The sequence below is a fragment of the Xyrauchen texanus genome, chromosome 15 (genome assembly GCF_025860055.1).
Source record: "Xyrauchen texanus isolate HMW12.3.18 chromosome 15, RBS_HiC_50CHRs, whole genome shotgun sequence".
Lineage (NCBI taxonomy): Eukaryota > Metazoa > Chordata > Actinopteri > Cypriniformes > Catostomidae > Xyrauchen > Xyrauchen texanus.
This window is the reverse complement of record NC_068290.1, coordinates 26,333,979-26,346,626: the sequence shown is the minus strand read 5'-3', so window position 1 is coordinate 26,346,626 and position 12,648 is coordinate 26,333,979.

Here is a 12,648-nt window from a genome sequence, read left to right as displayed (position 1 = left end):
GCTCTGTATAAAGGTTTGTGGGTAATGTAGTTTAACCGATACTAGTGTGTCACTTGTAACCGATTGATTGCTTTTTGATATCAAAACGGTATATGAATAAACCTAACTACAGTAATTTTATAGGCCTGCTCACACGTGGAAAACAGTTGTCGTGTTATAAATTCGCTAGCATTTCTAATCGTGTACTCAGCTTCTCTTTTAGACAAGACAACAACAACCAGGTTTATGAAATGTACACGTCAATTCCTTTATTGTCTCTCTCATACGGTACACACAGTTTAACAAAAACAGAGTTTCTGCTTGTTTTAGTTCACATACGTGTAGCAACTTTTGGTGTAGACACAGAAACGGACCTAAACAGAGATGATAATTGATTAAATAAGTAGTATAAAAGTAAAAAACATGGCAGAAATCTTACTTCCGATCTGCGGAAATAAATCTTCTTGAGAAGAAAACAATGACAACAACTATTTGATAATAATCAATTATAATATCAATAAATAGTAAATACTGTATCAAAATCTTAAAAAAAAAAAAAAAGGAGAGAAAGGAAAATTAATGTTAATAGTGCAGCATACTGATAGAGCACTGGACATTATATTGTAGAAAACTATATTATATGAATTGCATTGAATACACCAATTTACATTCGGGAACAAGCGTGTGTATAGCTGTACAGTACCAACGTATCACAATACACAGTATTTTAAGGCTTAGGGTGTCTTTTTCTCAATTATTCTGCTTAAACTGAGGTTAACATGTTACTGAATCACATGATGGATTCATACTGTAAATATAAACCCCAATATGTTGTGCAAATTAAGAAGAAGAAAAAAAAAAAGACAAGCAAAGTTTAGGTCAGTGCTAAACCTCTCTTATTCAGCACTGACATACATTACACTCCCCAAAATATTGCTACATAGTGGCAAAGTACTGTAACCTAGATAACAGTGAAGAGGAAATTAAGACAAGAGGAAATATAATCAGTTTGATAAGACATACTGTATGTAGTTGAAGTTGTCAACCATGTGGTTTCTTTTTGATACAGGTATTAAAGGAATAGAGTAAATTTTACTTCTTTACTTGCAAAAGATAGAACATTGACAATGTAGTTGACATGTTTCTCAAGGAATCAAATAAATAAAATTATCAAATAAATAACGAATTAATAAATAAATAAATACATAAATAACAAATAGTTCCAGAAAATGAATTGTACTAAAAAGGAAAAGGCAACAGAAAATTAAATAGAGCGTCATAAGCAGGATGTCGACTGGAATGCAGAGAAGTCGCACTGTGAGTTTCAGATCAGACTCGTTGACTGATTAGGCTTCTGAATGTGACAAAGATCTCACTATCCAGGCAGATTTTAGTCTTTACAATTGAACTGCGGATGCAATGTTCCAGTGGGTTAATAACGGTAGCAGAAATGAGGACTAAATCATCATACCATCTCATTAATACATAGACTACCGGTTATTGCCTTATTGGTTGAGTGGGTCTTTAGCATCTTGCACACATGAAACACATTAAATTGCAGTAAAACTGCTGCAATACCTTTTCTGGTAAATGTACCATATCTGCTATTCACACAATAAACTGATTTCCATCTTTTATCCATATTGCTACCATACACACATCAGTATGCTGTTCAAACTCTGAGATGTAATTTGCTGGAAATGCTCGGATGGATAGCAGCTCATTTGTTTCAGTGTCTGTCCAATTTGATGACATGTATTTCCACAATGATTTTGGACTCCCACATCACAGGCTTACAACTAAACGCATGATGTAATTGCGTCAGCTCCTTCAGAACTTTGTGACTGGCTCAAACTGGTACATTTCTGGAGCTGATTTGCTGGCATTTCAACAACATGTGCTGTTCACACATGACCTCTAAATGGAAAAATGTCATTAAATTTAAGAAAAGGCTGTATGTGTGAAAGTGCCAATTGAGTCCTGACAATTGAGAGTCCTCATGCCTGTAATCTAGATTTAAGGGTAAGGAACACTCGTGAGGCCCAGTCACAGAAGAGCCTGAACTGCTGCAGAAGTTCCTGAGAGGATTGGACCACCTCCCAGTGAAAGGCAAGATTAGGTGGGAGCGACGGAGAAGGGACAGGGATCCGAGGAGCTTCTGCTCTTGTCATCTGAAATTTCACAAAGACGAGAGGTTAAAGGATGACGCACAAAGTCCAAACATCAACATAATGATGATGCTATTTTCATGGTGTTTGGATGGCACTAAATGCTCATTATTACTCACAATACAAATACAGTAAATTATATCTCTATGAAAACATCTTTAATTGATATCAATTAGAGGTGGACTGATAGTGGTTTTGCTGGTACAGATAACTAAGGTGACGGAAAAGGCAGATAACCGATTAATCAGGAGATTGTTTTTAAATGTATATTTACAGATTTATAGAATGATTTATAAAAAATATTCTTAGACTTTCCTTACTAAGATGGGCACAGATACAGAGGCTACAAGAGTCCAAAATAAATCAAAACCCAGTTATATTTTATTATTCAACCAAAATGCCAGATTTTGTCCCAAGATATAATGCATAATGCGGGACTTTTAGCTATAAATAAGCCTGGAACACACAAGGGGCTCTTATTTTGGAATGACGGATAAACTTTTAATTATTTAGTTAAGAATTAACCAAATTAAGCTTTTTATATCCTATATATTCACCAGATGAAGAATTTTTGTATGTATATACACTCACCTAAAGGATTATTAGGAACACCTGTTCAATTTCTCATTAATGCAATTATCTAATCAACCAATCACATGGCAGTTGCTTCAATGCATTTAGGGGTGTGGTCCTGGTCAAGACAATCTCCTGAACTCCAAACTGAATGTCAGAATGGGAAAGAAAGGTGATTTAAGCAATTTTGAGCGTGGCATGGTTGTTGGTTCCAGACGGGCCGGTCTGAGTATTTCACAATCTGCTCAGTTACTGGGATTTTCACGCACAACTATTTCTAGGGTTTACAAAGAATGGTGTGAAAAGGGAAAAACATCCAGTATGCGGCAGTCCTGTGGGCGAAAATGCCTTGTTGATGCTAGAGGTCAGAGGAGAATGGGCCGACTGATTCAAGCTGATAGAAGAGCAACTTTGACTGAAATAACCACTCATTACAACCGAGGTATGCAGCAAAGCATTTGTGAAGCCACAACACGCACAACCTTGAGGCGGATGGGCTACAACAGCAGAAGACCCCACCGGGTACCACTCATCTCCACTACAAATAGGAAAAAGAGGCTACAATTTGCAAGAGCTCACCAAAATTGGACAGTTGAAGACTGGAAAAATGTTGCCTGGTCTGATGAGTCTCGATTTCTGTTGAGACATTCAGATGGTAGAGTCAGAATTTGGCGTAAATCGAATGAGAACATGGATCCATCATGCCTTGTTACCACTGTGCAGGCTGGTGGTGGTGGTGTAATGGTGTGGGGGATGTTTTCTTGGCACACTTTAGGCCCCTTAGTGCCAATTGGGCATCGTTTAAATGCCATGGCCTACCTGAGCATTGTTTCTGACCATGTCCATCCCTTTATGGCCACCATGTACCCATCCTCTGATGGCTACTTCCAGCAGGGTAATGCACCATGTCACAAAGCTCGAATCCTTTCAAATTGGTTTCTTGAACATGACAATGAGTTCACTGTACTAAAATGGCCCCCACAGTCACCAGATCTCAACCCAATAGAGCATCTTTGGGATGTGGTGGAACGGGAGCTTCGTGCCCTGGATGTGCATCCCACAAATCTCCATCACCTGCAAGATGCTATCCTATCAATATGGGCCAACATTTCTAAAGAATGCTTTCAGCACCTTGTTGAATCAATGCCACGTAGAATTAAGGCAGTTCTGAAGGCAAAAGGGGTCAAACACAGTATTAGTATGGTGTTCCTAATAATCCTTCAGGTGAGTGTATATATATATATATATATATATATATATATATATATATATATATATATATATATATATATATATTTTTTTTTAATAAGTTTTATTATTATTATTCACAAGATATTAAGTATAATATATGTGCTGATGGGGCACGTTTCCATATAGATCCTTCATTATCTAATCAAACAAACAAAATATGCATTGAAGACACTGAAATGAGGATAAAAATATGGATGAATTTTGTCAATGATGAAAGATTGAGGAACACAAAGGAATAATAAAAAAAAAAAATCTGCAACTATCGGCATATATTTTTGTAGATAACTGATAGTTTAAAGAATCAACTATTGGCACCAAACAATCGGTAAAACCAATATAGTATATCTACAGTTTATAGGGTGTAAAATCTATTAATAAGCCCATCTTGCAACAATAGTGCATGATGTTCGCTGATAAAAAATAAATGCGACACACTTTTCAATGGGTTGCAATGGGCCGTTAAATTAAAAAAGTTACATTTAGTGACTGCAGAGTTTTTAAAATCAAATTTAAGAGTTATTAACACATTTTTCCAAGACCTGAACAAATTAAATGAATACTGTATCCCCATACCAAAACAAACCCACACAATCTCAAAATAAATCATGTATCACAGACTCTTACTTAAACAGGCAGGAGCATATATTCAACGTGTCCTTAACATTGCTTATCAGTAAAACAGGGTAGGATCTACTGTATGCAAGACATGCTTTCCACATATATATCACATTAATATTGGTTTATGTACCATTATATAAATAAATACAAATTAGAGGTTGCCCAATATTGGATTACATTTTTAGCCTTTATTAAATGTTCTTAGTCTTTCCTTCCTGTGATGGGGAGGGATAGACAGAGGCCACAAGAGTCCAAACTGAATGAAATTCCAGATGCAGTTTGTAACCAGGAAAAAAAAAGAAGATTCACAGAGTGGAACTTTTCACTTTAAAGGCTGAAATATACCTGGAACTCTTATTTTGAAATGTTTGCACTTCATTTCTTCCAATTGCTCATTCAAGCAAAGAAGGGAAAAAAAATTTATTCTCCTACAATAATCTACAACATATTACAATGTAAAAAATAAAAAGTAAACATTGTCATATTTCATCAACACTATATCATCATTATCAACAGTTGATCATTAGTGATCATTTGTCATAAATTTCCAATATAGTCATGATTGCGAACCTCTTTGCAACAGCTGGAATACATGAAAACTAACAAGCTCCTGACTGAATGCAGCACATGCATTTATTTAATTAAATCATATTCTTTTGAAGTTTGATTATCACATTAGGTCATATCAAGATAACATATCTTTCGGCCTCCTAATTTAAGACCTCTTTAAATGATAATTAAGACTTTTGTTGTATCATTTAAGATATTAAGGCTTTTTATGACCTTCATTTCAGAAAACTGAATTAAGACATTTTTAGACTTTATAAGGATCCAGGAGACCTGTGTCATTTGGCCCGACAGTGGAAATGCGGCTAATGTGACACAAAATGATGGAGCAGGTCATAAATCAATGAGTGTTTGAGCATGTTACCTGACGCTGTAAGGAGTTTATCAGGCTCTTAATGTGGGAGATCATGTCTGTCAATTTTGGTACTGAGCTGTGCTGCTGTTTACGTGTCACTCTGTTCAGCCACTCAAAATGGTGCTCAAAGGACTTGAGGTCTGCATGGAGCTGAGAAAGTGTAGGCTTGAACTGTGAAAGAGAAAAAATGGGAGAGAGCAGGAATATTAGTAAAGGTATTTGGATACACAACAACAGTGGTTTCCAAATGTCACTGCTGTCCTGCATTATATTTAAAGTATGTGTATACACTAATGTAAAAAAATATTTACTGCTAAAGAGATACAGTAAATAGGCCTTTTTGCCCTTACACACACCTCCAGAGTGTTGAGGTCGCTGACTCTGCTACTGATCGCTGGAAGAGACTTGAATCTGTGATGATCAACCTCTGTGCCAAACACTGGGTCTTTCTGAAAGAAAAGAAAAAAGACAAAATAGGCATTAATATAATGATAAAATTACACATCACACACACACTCTGAATGGAAAAATGTCAGCAAAGTCGTATCATGACACTTTTAGAATTTCAAGGTCTCAAACTTTGAACTCGACAACCAAAACAAAACAAGTAAAAGTTGTCCCAGAAATGAAACGATTGGCATCCACTAGCACCACCACAGAATTACAGGGAACAGGAGTCACCCAGAGTTCCCACAAGCTTTAACTTCTGAACCTAGAGAATTCAAGTTCGTGACCTGAAGCCACAGGATGTTTTCTAGAGGAAGAATAACAACATATGCAATGACTAAGGTGCTTGAAGTGGAATTGACAACACTGGTCTGCAGGGAAACTCCAGGGTCAGGACTAAAAAAAAGGTTCTGTGACATATGGCCAGTCCATGCCTTGGTAGTACTCTCCACAGCAGGCACTAGAGGGAGACACAAACACAATTTAACACTGCACAGCTGTTTATAAGGTATCATGCAAATGGGTGAAGAATTACCCAAACTTGCTCTTGTATTTAAACAATGATCCGAGGTCTGCACTTTCTTCATAACGTGGTCACCATACAAACTGAGCAGAGACTGTTTACGAGTCATTGGAAGGGTTGTTTGTGAACACTAATTAGTGCTGATAACTGTTTGACTGACAGGTGTGCTGTACCATTTGCGTCATTGGAGCCTCATCAGAAGAGAAAAACAACACTATCAACCAATCAGAAGGCAATGTGATGACAGAGAGCCATGTCATGTAAAAGCCAGCTTTCCAATGTTCTGCATCCTTCATCCATCTCTGCTTTTTCTCTATCTGTAAGACTCCATAATGACGACACATACAATCCGTTACTTCATTAATTAATGTCATAACTTCATTCACTAGTGGGAGTTTCAACTCTCTCTATCTTAGTGGGCCCTTTGACTGTCATTATACACACACGCACACACACATACACACACACACACACACACACACACACACACACACACACACACACACACACACACACACCTTGTTGAGCGTCCCTCATCCAGAGCACTCTCTGATCTCTTTATCTCCTCGGTTACTTGTCCCTTCGCTCCCCATTTGGATCATGACCTCACTCAACTGATTCTTGTCCCCTCCCTCCTCCTGTTTTCCTGAATGCAAATCCGGTAGTGATAAATCAGACTGATTTTTATCAGGACACTTTGCTGTGGAGACCGAAAGCTAAACAAGCAGCCCCACACCTACACAGACCACAACTATTTACAACATGCACACTCGCACAGGCACGCACACACAATCATACAAACATAGTATGTATATACACTCTCACCTCCTCACACAAGTAACAGTAAAACATTCTGTGCATGCACTCACACACACACATGGTTTTATAACTTTCTTGTGGGGACTTTCCGTCGACTCCCATTCTATTTTTCTTTCCTAGCCTTGACCCCTGTAAAGTGGAACTCCATGCAAGAATAGAAACCAAAATAAATGTTTCATGTCATTGAAAAACTAACAAAATATTTTTCAAAGTGTGTTGGGCCCTTTTGTCACCAGTGGGGTCTTTGATACATTTCTTTGCTGTAACATCTGGTGCACATAAACAGGGAGGCTGATACTAAACACCCATATATACAACACAAACACACTCACAGCCAATCAGAGAACAGCATTATTGTTTCTACAGTATTTGAAGCAATGAGCTGAACTTAGAGAGATGACATTTTGGACTTTGCCTGAAAGAGGTCAACTGAATCTGTAGCCACTTTTCCACTATTAGGCCAGTGCAAGCCAGGTCTATCAACTGGCCAGCCAGCTAGTTAGTGGAAGCACAGCTAGTGATGGAATCAGGGCTGGTACTATTATGCAACCTATGGTGGGGCATGTTTGGGGAGGGCAACGTTGATTGTTTCACCTTCAGTCCAATTGTTTTGCTGTCAGTCAGGGCGGGGGCATCAAAAGTCTTTGCGTGAGAGGCACAAGGCAAAAGTAGGGAGGCAATGAGGCCATGGATGGAAACAGACCTAAAGAACAGGTGATTCTTGATGCTGCAAGAAAATCTGCTGTCTTGTTAGAAAACTATAATATATAGTTAAATAAACCATCCAGTTCAAAAGAAAAACACAAATATGACAAGTAAATATCTTAACGACAAACTTAACAATCTGGAATCACACCCTAACAAATGATTATACCTCATACTGTGGCATTAAGCAGTACATCTGTTAACATTTTCCTAAAGTTCTACTTTACAGTGGAACGACATAGAAGGCAACACTGGCAACACTGTACTGTTCACCTTTCTGTGCCATGTGCTTCGCTCATGCTGGTAAACAGGACCTCCAAGTAACCATGGGAACAAGGACCTGCTTATGTTTCTGAACAGAGAGGTAGGGAAGGGAGGCTTCAAAGAGGTGAGGTGAGCATTGTGGGTTCAATCCCCTCAAAGTGTGGATCTCCATCACTTAGCAACCACAAAACTTACCCCAAAGCCCACGGTGTGACAGTTTGAGCGCTGGATTCGAGCACAAGGCTCAAAGAACCCACCTAAAGGCCTTATACGTTTATGTTACCCACAACCCCCATCCCATAGGTTCAGGCTCATTAGGTTGAAAGTTTACAAATGTTACATTACTAGCTTTTATGAAGCCTGGGATGTTGGCACTGCTGCTGGGCCTGAATCCATAGATCTTTCTTTTAGTCAGATAGAGGTTACAGTAATGAGCTTTATCTGCTCCCACATGGACACAAAGCCACCGCAATCTGCTATCTTGCCTCTTACCATGATTAATATAAGCCAGCTGAATGAAAAGTAGAACATTGTATGTATGTATGTTTGTGTGTGAGAGAAAGTGCGATAAGGCAATTCTTGTCCGCAAATCTTTTTTTGGCAATGAGCATTACTGTTGCCAAGTCATCTCTCACAGCTGTGCAGAAGCTTGATCAAGATGAAGCATCTGATAATCATCAACATCTCTGATAGTACAGTGTTAACTTCCTTTCCTGGTTAGACACACACTGAAACCCAGCACTGGCACTGCTGTCACATCAGATCATAGGAGCCACAGCATTCAACTCACCAGCAGATCTTGAGTCAGCTTAAGAAGGTGTCTGGTTTGATTGGTCAGCTTGTCAAAGTCATGGAACCGGTACCGGGCAGGTAATGCCGACGTGAACAGATGCAGCTGACCCAACAGCAAAGAGAGGAGCAGCGATGAGGAGAAGTCACACAGCACTGCGGAGGAAAACAATTTATTGATTACTAGCCTATTGAAGACGCTGCCTGCAGGCACACAATCAATAATATACTGTAGGTAACAAGCAACACTCCAGGGTTCGTCCCAGGAGCCTGTGCCACTGTTACAACATCACCATGTTTCCACACGTCCAAAAGCATACCAACAGTCTCAGCCAGAGGACACTGCTTGCATCTCTCGAAAATAACAAGCATCAAAAGGAATAGCGGTCTGTAAACAGAGTTGCGCGCTGTTGCGCGACCTGAGCGAATAACGCTTGATCCTTTATTACTGTCGACATGATAAATGATTCACTAATGAACTAACCGCGAGTGCCTCAGGCCATTATCCTGTCAAACTAACTTTACACAAACAATCCATAAAAATTTCCATATTTATAAATCACACGTGGTCTAAAGACAAATAATTTTTGTGAGTTCAAAAGTCTGTAGATATGAGTTCTATATGGTTTATTTGAGCTGAAGTTAATGCGTCACAAATGGATTACGAAACAGAGTGATACAATTACACACTGGCCATTTGCTGAGTTAAAGCAACAAGTGCCGCTACACTGGAAATAACGGATCATTACATATGTGTTGAATAAAGCGTAAAATATATCAGAGCGAATAGCCTATGACTATAATAAATTATTTGGCACTTACATTTCATACTTGTCCAAGTCCTTGATAAGAAGATGATTTTCAAATAAATTACCAAAAATAAATATATAAATAAATATATAAATAAATAAAGTGTAAAAAATTAATAAATAAATGCCGTTCCAGACACTGTCACGTGCTCCAAAATTCGTCTCGCGCGCTCTCTCTCTCTCAAGTGTCCGCGTGGACAGCTCGAGACAGTAGTTGACAGAGGAAGAGTGTGAGGTGAGGAAGAAAATGAATGAATGACAGAAGTGCAGAATTAGTGAGAGCAAGAAAAGGCACCAAAAGTCACCCCTCGAAAGAGACTCTGTTCAGTCCTAATAGTTGTTTAGTATTAACAAATGCGAGTAAGGATGGAAAGATACACGGTGAGGGACAGCGAGGTGTTTGGAGGGAGAGAGAGAGAGAGAGAAGGATGCAAGTGTGTGTAAGTCTAATTTTTCGCGAAGTGAAATGTTTAGGCTTGTTTAAAACTTCCTTTATAAAGACGGGGGTATGACACATCCTGAGTCACCACTTCATTCATAAAAACTCTCTCTCTCTCTCTCTCTCTCTCTCTCTCTCTCTCTCTCTCTCTCCACACACACACACACACACACACACACACACACATTCGACTTCTCAGCGCGCGCCTCCCGCCCCTTGGCGCTGTCTGTCTACTTTTGCGAATTTTTTGAAAGAAAAAAAAAAGTTTCTGTTGTTTTTATTTTTTTCTCTGGCAATATCATTTCTCTAAGTCTGTCTATCTCTCCACGTCCATCCTGCTGCTGCTATCTCTCTTCCTCTGCCCCATCCCGCTATCTCTGCCAATCAAATCATCCATCTCTTTATCGTTTCATCTCTAGATCTCTTCCCCGCTCTCGCTGCAGAAGTTTAAAAAGCCCATTGTTTCATTTTATATCGGCCAATCTTGGTTTCATAACTCTATCCCTTTCTCTCAACTCCGTTATATTAGGAATAAATAATTACATAATTTGCATGGCAAAGTAAAGATGATACTATAATCAGGGTGTGTTTTCAGAAACACATAGCATTGCACATATTTACCATATACACACCTTTTCAAACTTCGCTCCGAGACACCAGTCTGTTATTTCCATCCTTTCCAACCTCTTTTTTTCTCTGACGCTCCCCCTTCTTTTTCTCTAGTGTAAAGGAAAGAGTGAGAGAGGGATTAAAAGGGAAAGGTGTTGCACAGTGAGGCTAAGTGTTGCATAGTTACAGTTGCAGGATTTGCAGAACATAAGTACAAACCTTACAAGTGCAAGCTAGGGAGGGAGAGAGAGAGACAGGGAGACGTTAATTTAGCATATACAGAAACCAGTACATGGCGCTGGAAACACAGTGTCACGTAATAAAACAGCACAGTGTTGCAAAAGAGGCAGAGAGGAGTTTCCAGACAGAAAGAGAATGACAAGGAGAAAGTATGGGCGAGGGGTTAATGCAACCGTAAATAAATTAGTGGCTGACCATTTTCATATTCACAATTTAATAAACACACTCAGAGGGGTGTAGTAATGACTTGTGGGGGGCATTGGAGCAGTGGCACAGTGGGCATGTACTCATGAAATATAACAGCAGTTGTGGATCATTTGGTTTGTATCATATCCCATTCCCCTCTGTTCCTTCACATTAATGAAATGTTCTGGGTTTTATGCACATTAAGCTCAATCGACAGCATTTGTGGCATAATTTTGATTATCGTACCCCGTTTAATTAAAAAATAATAATTTTGTGGTTACAGTAAGGCACTTACAATGGAAGTAAATGGGGCCAGTTCATAAACATTTAAATACACACTGTTTTAAAAGAATAACCACAAGATGTAAACATTATGTTAACATCATTTTAGTGTGATAAAATGGCTTATTAACCTAATCTGTGTAAAGTTTAATATTATACCAGGGGTCTGTTGAATGCTTGATTCTGATTTATTGAAAGACTTTGTGTAAGTATTTTCCAGTAAACGCACGGCTATGAAGTAGTTCCAGGTCTTCTTGACCGCATAATAGTTTCATATTACTTCGTTAAATTATTTCAAAGAGCCGTATAGGCTACCACAGCAAAATAACAATATAAAAGAAAGACATTGGCTATGTATATCAGATAAAAAGGACAAACAATGTCTATAATATCCTAAATTAATTTCAATTTCTGTTGAAAAAGCACCCTTGCGCTAACTCTCTCCCTCTCTTTCACTCTCCTCTCGAACCCCCACATACGCTGACACACATACATACACATAGATATTTGAATCACGACCAACAAATAGAGCCACACCCCCTCCACTTTATCAATACAACAGTTTCTATATTATCTGAAATAACTTTTAATATGTGCAAGTGTTTCAATGTATTTTGCCCTAATCAGCCTCCCATAATGGAAAGCACCTTCGCACTCCCCCTCCCCCTCTCTTTTGCTTTCACACACGGACACACACACATACTCGGGAGCAAAGTCAGCACACCCCTGCAACTCAATGGGGTTGTAAACAGTTGTTTAGCAACGGAAAAGCTAAATACAAGAATGGTAACACTGCTGCTGATAAGAAGAGAGTTAAGACTTAAACATCTTACCAGAGCCACATAAAACACAGGTAATCCCACACACGATTGCTATCATTCTCTCGCTCACACACACACGTACACACACACACACACGACCAATGCTGAAAAGCAGCGCATCTTCCGTTGCTAGTTCTCAAGTAAAATTTTCAAACTAGCAATGAAGGCTTGAGCTTTATCAAAGCAAGTTGCTGAATCCTCTCA